Source organism: Labeo rohita, chromosome 14, assembly GCF_022985175.1.
Source record: "Labeo rohita strain BAU-BD-2019 chromosome 14, IGBB_LRoh.1.0, whole genome shotgun sequence".
NCBI lineage: Eukaryota > Metazoa > Chordata > Actinopteri > Cypriniformes > Cyprinidae > Labeo > Labeo rohita.
The window spans coordinates 12,040,771-12,052,851 of record NC_066882.1 but is presented as its reverse complement, the minus strand read 5'-3'; the positions used below and the strand labels follow the sequence as shown (position 1 = coordinate 12,052,851).

The 12,081-nt window shown below is 41.0% G+C and overlaps 1 protein-coding gene across 4 annotated transcripts in view; it reads right to left on the bottom strand.

Moving 5' to 3' along the window:
- pcdh1b (protocadherin 1b) overlaps positions 1 to 7,501 on the bottom strand; it is a 192,044-nt gene extending 184,543 nt beyond the window's left edge. For 3 of the 4 annotated variants that reach the window (XM_051128226.1, XM_051128229.1, XM_051128228.1), the window contains exon 1: positions 6,869 to 7,501. The gene's annotated coding sequence lies outside the window, so the exon portion shown is untranslated. Of the gene's footprint in view, positions 1 to 5,651; positions 5,816 to 6,868 lie in introns of those variants that run through there. The other variant, XM_051128227.1, reaches the window with a different exon arrangement.
- Positions 7,502 to 12,081: the final 4,580 nt, after the last annotated feature.

Sequence of the window (12,081 nt, the reverse complement as noted above, 5' to 3'; positions counted from 1 at the left end):
CATTTTTTCAGCCAATACTGACATTTATATATCTAAAATCATATCTAAAAAGTATCCCTTTCCAAACTGTAATTTAATCAGCAATAAAATTAAATCCAAAAAATCCAGTGAAAATATAAATAAATAAATGATCTGAAAGTAAATCTTTGATTTTATATTTATTTACTTTTTATTAAATCATTATTTTATTATTTTGGAGTGTTTCCTGCGCACTTCCTTTACACACGTCTCGTTTGTTTTACACAGATGTTTTACTCTGGCAGAATAGTAGCCAGATAAATAAAGACTACTATTATGTTAGGACCATGGGGTGAAAAAAAACAATGCTACAAAACGATTAAAAAAAAAAGAAAAGAAACCACAAGCATGGTTTCTTGAAGACAGTATCACATGTGAATCTTCCATTTCCTCTTTGAGTCTTTAACTTATTGAACACATGGCACAAGAGTGTGGTTTTCTAATCTTCCAATGACCACTTCAGCTGATAGCAATTCACAGCAAATGGCTCCCAATTTGTTGCAACACCACTCAACCACAGGGAGGTAGGAGACGGAGCTACAGAGGGCGTCTTTACAACACCCCCCCCCTCCTGTCCCTTTACCAAACATTAACAACCTCAGCGTGAGTTACTGCCAAAGAACACGAAAAAGAACAATCAAATAAATAAATCACATTCTGTTTAATCTGTCATGTTTAAGGTCATGTTACTTTGATGTTTCCCGCTGTGGTAATTGCAGACCCCTCTAACATATGTGGAATGTTATCCCACTACGCTCCCCATGGCTAATGAGGCAGGGCTGCTAGATTACTGTCCAGAGGAGACAGACACCTCAACTCGACCCAGCGATGAACCAATGGGGGATGTGAAAGCGCTGCCACCAGTTACATTCTGTCTTTAAATGTCACCTTCCAAAAAAAATATCATGTTAAAAACCACAAATATACAAAGAAAAATTATGGAGCGGCCATTTGGTGACTAATAGGATGTGGTTTCTTCCATACACTCATCAGTATTGATTGGTTGTAGTAGTTTAGTGCATGAAGCATTCAATATTTTTCCATTAGCAGACACATGACATAGCGAGCTTTTCACAGACACATTACAAAGGAAAAAACAAAAACGTGTGGTTAGAGCAACAACCAAAAAAAAGGTAACTGCAACAAGCACATGCTCCCCTCCCACGTGGGAAAGGCAGTTTTAATATACACAAATGAGACACCAGTGGAAACAAACCCATTCGCACAACTGCAGCCACAAGGCAACAACACTGTAGGGAGAACAATGCACTAATGAGGCTGAAATGAAGGGTGGGATGTGTGACCCTGATCACACATATGATGAGAGCTTGACTCGTTTCTTACTAATTTCACAGTCTAATTCTGAATCTGTCGAGACAGACGACTCTGGCATACTTTCATGCGGCTAATTAAACAGCACAGACCGCAAAGGAGGCTGGAGAGGTGAAAAATACCTCACCTTTAAAACAACGCATCTCTTATTGCGGTTTCAAATGACCATCTTATGGAGTTGGCATTTCACAGCGATGCGTCAGAGTCTCTGCTGAAGGTGTGTGTTGAATTTTCTACCTTGTGTTGATGAAAAAAGGTCAGCGTGAAAAAGGGGGGCAGGGACCTCAAGCGCACCGGGTCAAGGATTAACCGGGCTGTAAAAATGGCACTGAGATGCTGTTTGCTTAAACAAAAAGGACAAGATCTATATATAAACCAAACCAAAACATCCCATCTTCATTGTGCACTGGAAAAGTCAACAAAGCTCAAAAACATGAAAAGCGTGTGAATCTGTTTGTTGCGATGAAGGGTTTAAGAAGCTCTCACGACATTCGCTCTCAAGGGCCCCGGCGTAAAGAGTCTGTGTTAAGGGTCACTGTACGCTGGGAACCCTAATGTGGGCTGTAGATATCCTTTCCCACAGTCTCCTCTGAATGCGAACATGCACATATGTATGCGCTGTACATCTGTGGGTGTGTAAAACTTACACACAAGATCTAAAAACAACCACAGCAAAGGAATGTCAGCGAGCGCTTGCGAGTGGAGGCTCGGGCAAATGGAAAATCTTCTAGAAAAAACATGAAGGTCATGAAAAAAAGAAAAACAACTGAACGTGTTTGAGTACATGAAATTTAAGGGTGGCAACAACTCAGGCTTTCGGCTAAGAACTCTCCTTTGTAATGGAAATGCGTAAATGCATATGAGTGGCATGCCTTAACGACAGCAACATTTACAAGACACAGGAGGCCCTAACAGAGTCAAATCAAGCACTGCTACCTAGCAGACAGCTTTCCTTTCAGTTGCAGAGAGTTAGCACTTAGCCTTCACACATGTACACAAAAAGCCTAGCCATTACAATGACAATAGGCCGTCGGCGGGGCTTTTCTTCACCTCCGAGCTTTGATCGTCATCATTACATAGTCAGGGAGGCGATTTATGACAGGCCCTAAATCAACACGCAACGTCCACCTCTCTAATAACGTCTTCAAATGCGCCACCGCCGAGCCGCAGCTAAGATCTCCTCGCAGGGAGACAGGCGTCGCCAGAGTGCGGTATTTATGACTACTGTCATAATCCTGTGAGAATTTATGCTCGGCTCTCAGGCTGTGTAGCCTAATTCATCTTGTACTGCTGTGTATAAGCTGGATGTCATTAATATAATCAATAGCTGTGAGCGCAAAGGAAGGCGTGGATTGGCGTTCCCCCTATGGAGTCTAACCATCAGCTCTTGGATTATTCACAGTACATTTGGCCAGAATTTTCACATCAGCCTTCGGGGGAACGCGGTTCCCCTCTCATTTCCTGTCCGCAAAAACCACATTATGTGCATTTCACACCTGGTCTCTTGTAACAACACCTCTCTCTGTCTTTCTCTTTCATTCACACACCATCCTTTTATGCCCTCCCGTGCCCTCTCAGAGACGCGCTCATATATATACTGTCGAGAAGGCCATTGTGTTGTTGCGCAGGGGGAGGTTAACAGATTTAACGGGCTAATTACTATTCTAAAGCCTCCCCCGCTGACATGCTTTAAAATTGCTGTATGATTTTCTCTCTCCCTCACTCTCACCGTCTCGCTCTCCTTCTTTCCTCTTTAGAGACTTGTAACGAGGAATTCATCATTGTACCAACGCTCACCCTTCCTCTGCCAGCAAAAAAACCCTGTGGGAATATGAGGATGGCATACCTCTGCCAAGACACCCCCCTCCCAGGTGGCATCCAGCTCAGCGTGAAACAGCAAGGTGATTCTAGGGAAAATAAAGCAATAAAAGCATTTACGTAACCGCCGTGGTAGGAGCCCGGATTCCTGGACGAGGCACAGCGGTGGCACTGCGTCATGGTAACGCGCTCAGTCAATGATTGTTCGAACCCCTCCCTATCCCAGTTTCTATGTGATAATTAAAGAATTAAATTAAAGCGGTGACATTTATGAGGGTTCAGGAGTCAGCTCTTGTCTGAAGCCAGGAGAATGATTGACTCAGAAGGAACTGAGTGTGCAGCATCTGTCTTGGGTTAATGGTTAACTCATCCGGCTCAACTGACATTTTAGTGCGCACCTGAAGTGTGTATTCGAAAAAATATAGCATAAAAGCCGAAGATTTATTTGCTTACTGTTAAACGAGGTACGCCAGCAGACTCACCAATTAAATAACACTGCCGATTAATCAGCAAGGTGATCAAAAAGTGTGAATATGACACATTCATATTTGCTCACGCAAAGTAGTTTAGCAGGCGATAAACACTAACCAACCACATACTAAATATGAGTGCTGCAAGATTTTGATGGCAGCGCCCACAGCCAATGAGTTGAGTTCACGTGAGCTTTTGTCCTCGGCCCTAGCCATCTACGGGCCACCAGCTCGACGGCGTTCAGTGACCCGTTCAGGATGGGTGGTCTAAGGCCCCCCTCCCCAGCCAAGTGCGAGGCACAGAGGATTACTTTAATTATTTCATTCAGCCATTGTGGGGCCAGATTAGTCTGCGCCCGCTTTCAGACGAGATGAACTGCTGCCCCGCTGCTGTCTACCAGGCTGTTACACAGAGAGAGCTGGCCAGTCACAAGGCTGGCACACAAACTCTCACACACCATTACACACGGCTAAACACACACACACACACTGATAGCATAGACAAAGGCAAGAGGACTGCTGCTAATATTATGGGTTAAACAGACAAGGAGGTTGTAATAAAATGAGCAAAATATGTGTACTTAACATATATGTATTTGTTTTGAAACTACGTCAAGATGGGGAAATACTGAAGGATAGTAAAGCTCAACACTGGGTGATTGCTTGTTTCATGGCAAATTATTTACCATAATCAATATAAACATACAGTATGTTGTCTATATACATAGTTGATGGATTCTGGATGTTGTCTTACAAGCGATGAAAAAATATGTTTTGATAATATTAATAAAAAGAATTTAGCTGGAAATTGTCAGCATACAATAATTGAATAAATTGCTAATCAAACTAATCTCAGTTTATACAATTATGTATAACAGGGAGACATTAATCAAAAAGAAAAAAAGCCTGAGAGTAAAGCCTAGAAAATCTCTGCATGCAACTTGTAACCTTTGAGACTCACAGTTCAATTGGGGCTGTACTGTGTATACTGTTGACTACTTCACCCTGTCGAGCTTCCAATTTACAGTCAAATCTACATGCAATTTGTAATAAGTCGAACTTAAAAACGATTACAGGAGGTTACTTGGAATAAGTGAGGTACATTTTAACCTCAAAGAAAACCTCTCTATAGGTTAAATGTACAAGCATAGTCTCTGGTTTCTACGATGTTTAAGTTTCGGCTCATTCAAACGATCACCTTGAATTTGTCTCAGTGTGTGCGTAAGGAGTCTCATTTCCTCCGTTTCGCTGGACTCTGATACTCTGTGTGGAGCGTTTACGCCCATCAAGTTTACTAAAGGCTGGTTGTAATGAGGAAACACGTCGTTTCGGGACCAACAACCCGAGATGTGCTAATTGTTCAACTTTTTAAAGGGAATTTCTATAGAAGACTGACAGGACGCAATTAGTTGAGGCTGACAGAGCACATATGTCTAAACGTCAACTACAACAAAACTAAAGGGGTCTTAAGCAAAACACTAAAGTTCATGTTAAATATTTTAAACCGTAAATCTATTATGAACTGTTAAAACATGATAGCATTTCTGTTTTGTCAACGTACCGTCCGAAACGCTCAGCGGTCTGCTGTTGCTATGGTTTCCTTCTCAGACAACGCGATTTCTGTTTGCGAAGTGAAAATACGAGCCCTGACTAACTTGAAACTTTTGTGGTCACTTAAAATCTCACTGAAACACTCATGGTTACATGTAAAACATGCGCTAAGATCACAAAACTTTGGTTTGGAAGTACAAGTCTTTATAGACGGGTCAACCGCCCCCATCCCCCCATTCCATAAATTCAAATGGCATTCACCTTTAACCGTCCAGGTTGAGCGACGAAAATAGTTTCGGTACATTAAAGAAACGGATGGGGAAAAATAAGAGAACGTGTTTATAAGATCCTCAGATCAATAATCTACTGGAACAGCACGAGAATCTCACTCAAGTGCCGGTGTGTTGTGCTGATGCCTACAGAAAACGATCTCGATGAGAGCGGAAGGGAAATGACTTTTACCTGCGGATGAATGCGCTCCGAGTTAGACCAGGTCATTTGCAAGCCATTGCGGGCTTCTGTACAATTTTACATCCGGCTGAACGCTTTGCCTACAAATGAACCACAGAAAGAATCGAGATATTCGATCACAGCTGAGCGGAATGAAGCTCAAGCCGTGTTTTCGCACCTGTTTCTCTCAGCCGGACCAGACAAACAGGTTTAAAAGCAACCCGACGACGGGAGCGGCCAGAAAGACCGGATTCCGCAGTTATGACAGGCAATGCTTTCAACTGTTCAGTAAAGATGACTACTGACTGAGTACCAAGGAAATATATTCTTAGTGCGTGAAAGGTTGACTAGTCGACATTCTGCGGTTAAAATTAACCGCGGAAATTTTTAATGCACAGAGGTTGGAAAAGTGGAGCTGTGTGAGAAATGCGCAAAAACGAGAGCAACAGGTGTTGCGGGAGCAAGCCATAGCCAAATAAGATAGCAAACTTAAGCGTTTAACCATAGAAGCTCTCAAAATATATAAAAAAATCATTATCCTGTCTACTATGATCAGTGCTTACCAGCGTCGAACAAGTTTACATGCAATAAGCGCAGTTCCGGTGAGGGTTTCCTGTCAGAGGTTTTCTTCATTTGTAATGCGCTCGTTGGAAAGAGTTGAATATTGCATAGAGTGAGGAATCGATTCAAATCTACGCGAAGATACACTGACCGGCACTCGAGCTAGATGAAGATGTTGTATCTGTGGAATCCATGGGGTCAAGGGCTTATTTTCTAGGCTATATGTGGAAATGTAATAGCAAGCGTAGATTGGCGATCCACTCGAGCGCTCGGTTTCTTGTAGAAAAATCAATAGCAGTAGTGTAGGGAAAACATGTCACATGTGAGCTAATCAGCTCTGAGGACAATCGAGGGCGATGTTAACTTGAGATATCGATAAATTTCCTATTTAAACTGAGGCTTGCAGCGCTTAACAGTTATTCGCTCAGCGTACAATGAAAAATCAAATAATTACGCAATCTTGTGTCGAGTGATATTTCTGTCGTAATTATGATTTACACATTCACAGAAACACACACTCATATGAGTGTGTGTTTCCCTCTATACAGAAAAGTATTTCTACATGGCTTCTGTTATAACCCCATTTACGGACAACATGAGAGCGCATTCGTTAGTAAGACGAAAAATGTGCAAATGTACAAATATTAATAGCAAAAGATCTCATATACCTTAACAGATAGTAACTCCTCACAGTTGTAGTCTTGACCGATGGAGTCGGACCGAAAGCCGCGTTCCTTTTGCACGCCGCAAATCAAGCGCTTTGGATATCCAAAATTCAGCACCACCGCAATCCTGTCGATACAAAAACAGCACCCTTTTCCTGTTGTCAGCTCTCTTGGTGTTCCTTAAATTTCCTCCTTTTAACACAAAGGGTCCGCTAGAACTGTAAAAAGTGTCACGTCAGAAAATAAGAGCGCGCAACTTGGCTGATGCTGGTTACGCACATCAGAGAGAAGTGTCCTCTCTTTGCGCACGGAAGGAAACCCCGAACCAGCGCTACTCCGGACCCGGGCTCACAGCATCCCGAAACCTCCAATTCCAAGCGACAACATCCTCCAAAACTTCAACCTTCAGTCAACAACTGTCTGTGCATAAATGTGAAAACAGAAAAAATCGTCCAAGGCTACGTCCGGTAGTGTCCAATGCGCCTGCTCTCATCATCAGTTCACCATTCAGTGTTACTGAGGACGCCGGGGCTCGCGCTGTTGCCGCAGCTCACCGCGCGCGTGTATACTGTGGATAGCCTATGTGAGAGTGAAGTGATTTCCGACCGATTGCGCTCTCGCTCTCCCCCTCTCTCGCTCACTCGCTCGCTCAGTCCCTCATACAAGAACATCATTTTGAATTGTCGAGGGCGGAGCTTTGCGAGACGTGCTTCTGTGGACTCCACAACAAACCCTCATTCGTATTTACCCAAACATTACCAAGTGCCAGTGTTGCCACATCCGCTTGTAATAAACGAATATGCTTGTTTTGTCATCGAAATGCTTGTAAATATGAGCAATCGCAAGCTGGGGCTCCACATCTACAACTAACTAGTATACTTAGTTCTGTCAAGTATACAGTTTGAGCCAAATATGGACACTTCCCTACTTTAGTATGCAAATGAGCATGGTGTCCAAAAAAGCAGTATTCTTCAAATAGTGAATAGTACTCAAATGACAGCTGTTTTTAAGTGTGAGAACTACCAATAAAGTTGCTCCACAAGGTTAAATTGTACTTGTTTAGCAACACACACATGGTGTTTGCGGCTGTTGTTAGTACACACTAGGTCAAACAACATACGGGTCAAAGGACAATGACAACATGAATGTAGTATAGCAATGTATTTATACTACAAACAGAACGTGCTTCGTCAACAGTCAACACATTATAGACCTCTGACGAACCAATGGAATTTACGCATTGATTTTAAATTATATTTTATAAATAAATGGAAGTAATTAGACCAACTCATTTTGTTAAGGGATGTCACTTTTAGCTGGCGGTTTCTCTTCTGTGATCTGGCAACACTGCCAAAAGGGATACCTCCTAAACTTCGCATGCACAAAAACTTAGGTATGCGTCTCACAGCCGCACAGAATAACCGATTATTTCCGTCCCCTTTTTAACCCGTGTCACGCTGCGCACGCACCCCTCGTGCAGGTGCTTGCTTCCTCATACATATCCTTCATCTGAAAGACATTTTTATGAAGAATAAAATTCATATCAACATAACGTTTGCCTTTAAAACAGTAATCTTATTAAGAAACATGCAGATCGGTGTCAATGTACTATTAAAGGATATTATAGCCTACCCTTTCGCCTGAAACTCAAACAGAATCGTCACGCATGGGAGTTGCGAATGCAAGCACAACCGAGTCATTTACGGGGAAATGTCTCGACTCAGCGCGGTTTTCAATCATTCTCTACTTTATTTAAAAAGAATCATCTGCATCAACACACCATGTGAAATGATATTATGTAGTTTATCACGCTGTCATGAGGGCACTAAGTAGGGGAGAGAAAGGGAAAAAAAAAAAAAATCCCAGATCCATAAACGCCGCTGTACTAGAGCGCAGCAGGAAATGTTCATTGTGCTCTTAGCGGCATCTAGAGGTCACAAGAGGAATAATTGTTACACCCACTGTGAGCCAAACTAATATACGTAACTGTATACACGGCGGACAGGAGATAAATTGAACTAAGTGTGCTTACCATTGTACTTTTTCTTTCTTTAACAGACAGCTAAGCAATTTCATCATCTGGTTACATCATCGATGCAGGTTTCTAGTTACACGGATGCTGAAATGCAGGAACCAGACTGTTTAGTGATGGATTAAAGGGGACAAAAACAATTCTCACATTCACTATTCACTTTTTTTTTACGTATGGCAATCAAAAAAAAAAAAAAAAAAAAAAAAAAAAAAAACATAGGCTACCTCAGATTATGAAATTCAAGTGCATATCAAACGTAGCAGGAAAGCAAATTTTACCTCAACATCTGTATGTCACATTAGTTTAGAGATACTGTCTATAAACAGTTTAAATTAAACACTAAAAAAGAATTTGTATTTAACACTTTGTTCATGAATGCATTGTTGTTTTTGTCCTGTAAATTATTTCCATTTTCAGACAAAAGTAGTGGTATGACAGTGATGTCACTCAATTTCTAATTGGTTAAACTCTTGGTGTTACAAAAAGACCCAGTGTTGCAAAACTGTCTGGTTTTATATGTAAATTAATATTCTTAAAAGGTATATTAAAAGCATACACTATCAGACTTGTGCCCCAATGCACACAATCTGCTGTATAGCTAATACCAACTCAAAGCGGTATGGAGACATTTGACATTTTGTTCAGTTTATTCAGTACAAGACTTTTTTGCTAACCCACAGTCAGAGGTTAGCAATTAGTGAGTCAGGCTTTCAAACCTTGCTCACTTCATCTTAAACTAAAGGCTGTGAAAACTCAAGAATATTTAATGGGAGCTTGAATAGAGACGAGCTGAACAAGTTTGTCAGCCTTGATCTACAGTTGTTTGTAGCCTTGGACTGAAAAGAACTCTATATGAAGTTTTAGAAATGCATTATATACTATGACTGCTGTCAGTTACTATTTATACTTACTTTTTTTTCTTTTACAATGTTACAGAATTTTAACACTTTGTTCATTTGTCTGAGGGCATGAGCAAAGTTTAGTCTCTGAATTTAAAAATGGTTTTGAATTAAATAAATAAATAAATACACACATTTTGAGACAAAAGAACCAAGCAGCTCTTTGCAAATGTACAATCCATCAGCCACAGGGTAAGGGTAAGTTTTCTGATTTTCAACCAGCTTTGTATTATTACAAAGTTCTTGTATATGTAAATAAGCAAATGTGTATTATTTCTCTGCGTTACCTGCACTAAAGTTCACCGGATTGATGTAAAACAAGAAAAAAAGCCAAAACTGCAAGTGCCATTCTAAGAAAAGTAATTCGCACATGCAAGAAGGATGTTTGAATTGTAAGATTTTTATATATATTTTTATTGTTTGTTGTTGTTGTTGTTGTTTTTTACCGTTTAATTCTATGGGAGACACAAAAATAGAAAGACTATTAACTCAGAATTCAAAGAAAAAAAATTGAATTGCAAAAAAATTAAATAAAAAAAAAAAATAAATAAAAAAATAAAGAGTGAGGAAAAAGTCGCATCGCAATTACCTTCTTATTCTTTGGAAACAGATATATATATATATATATATATATATATATATATATTTATTATAACACCAACTTGCCCTTCAGTTGCACTGAAGGAGATCTGAATCACAATATGATTCAGTCTCTCTTCAAAGCCACATGATTCAGTTCCCCTTCAGTGCGACTAGACTCAAGTGTGTTAAACTGGCTGATGGACTGTTCATTTGCAAACCCCGGATTGGTCCTTTTGTCTCAAGATGTAGATTATTTAAATTCAGAGACTCGACTTCCCTCATTTCCTCCGACGAATTACAGGTACAGCACTCTGAAATTAGTTCACCTGCACAGCTGAGCTCAAAGAATGGAAGCCTCACACTTTTCCATTAAAAGAAAGGATTGTTTCCTGTCTGTATAACCAGGAACGAGAGGATTATTTGCCACCATTAATAGCATGAAAATGAGCGCTTTGTCATTCGCTGAGATTGTTTCGCAATGAAGTTGGACATTTCCTGGTCCAGACAGTAATTTCAGAGGAACGTGAGGCCTAACGTCCTTTTGCCTTTCAGGTGTTTAGAAGTCTGTAATTAATGCATGTCACTTTGAAGCATGGCAGACTTTGGAATTAAGGGTTTTTTCCTTGTGGTCAGAGACGTATGTGGTCTGACAGTGACAGGACAAACAAACGCACAAGTATTGACAGAAAAGAAATGAGGGAGGTAAAACGCAGACACACAGGAGTCACACTTGTGGATGAAGCCACAGGCAGCAGGAAGTGCTTTGAGTAATCCGTACTAATGAGACGGTGTACCGGCTTACTGTCAGAAAAATCGAGACAGGCACATACAAATGCGCACACACACACCTTGCTGACTCATTTTGACATACTGCACAGCTGCACGCTTGCATTTTTGCCCTTTGACTTCAATTTCAGCCTAATTTCGATTCCGGTCCACGGTGAGCTTTGACTCTTTGGTATGGGGGAGATGGCAAAGCAGGCATTAGAGATTTGAATCGGGGGAAAAAAAAACAGCCTAATTTAGCACTGGCCCATGAGATAAGAGCTCCGTCAGCTTATCATAGAACAAACAACCATCAGACCCGATCCCCCTGATACGCCACTGTTATTAACTCCAACAAGAGGATGAATAATTCAACATGTTAATCTCTCTCTCAACACACACACGCTCCCACACACATTAACATTTCATTTGCAAACACACGTGAATGCATGGACACAGACAAGCTCGTCTAATGATAATGTATATCTTGTGTTGTCCCACAAGTGTTTGTATACATATGTTCAAATGGTTTCAAAGAAGTGGACACTTCACTTTGGTGTGTGCTGTTGTGAGCCAGCTGAGAGGGACGGCCGTATGTCACAGCTATAATTATGCGTGCTGGAAAGATCTTACTGAAGGTGAAGTGTGTCTGGTGCCACTAATGGCACTGAAATTACGTGCTTTGCCTTCTTTCAAGCAAACAAGACACAAAAACAATGACTGTTTCCAAACACTTTTCAAACACTCCGCCCATCTTTGTGGACAATGCAAATGTCCACACCCAGTTTGGTCACTCAAACAAGAGACTACTGAGACTACTGAGATGCAATGAGGTGTGTTCAGTCCACAATTACTGTTCTCACTAACTAGTAAGAGATGTCTGCTAAATTAAAGCTAGCAGGTTGCCATTTTAAGTTTGAGCTGACAAAGACATATTA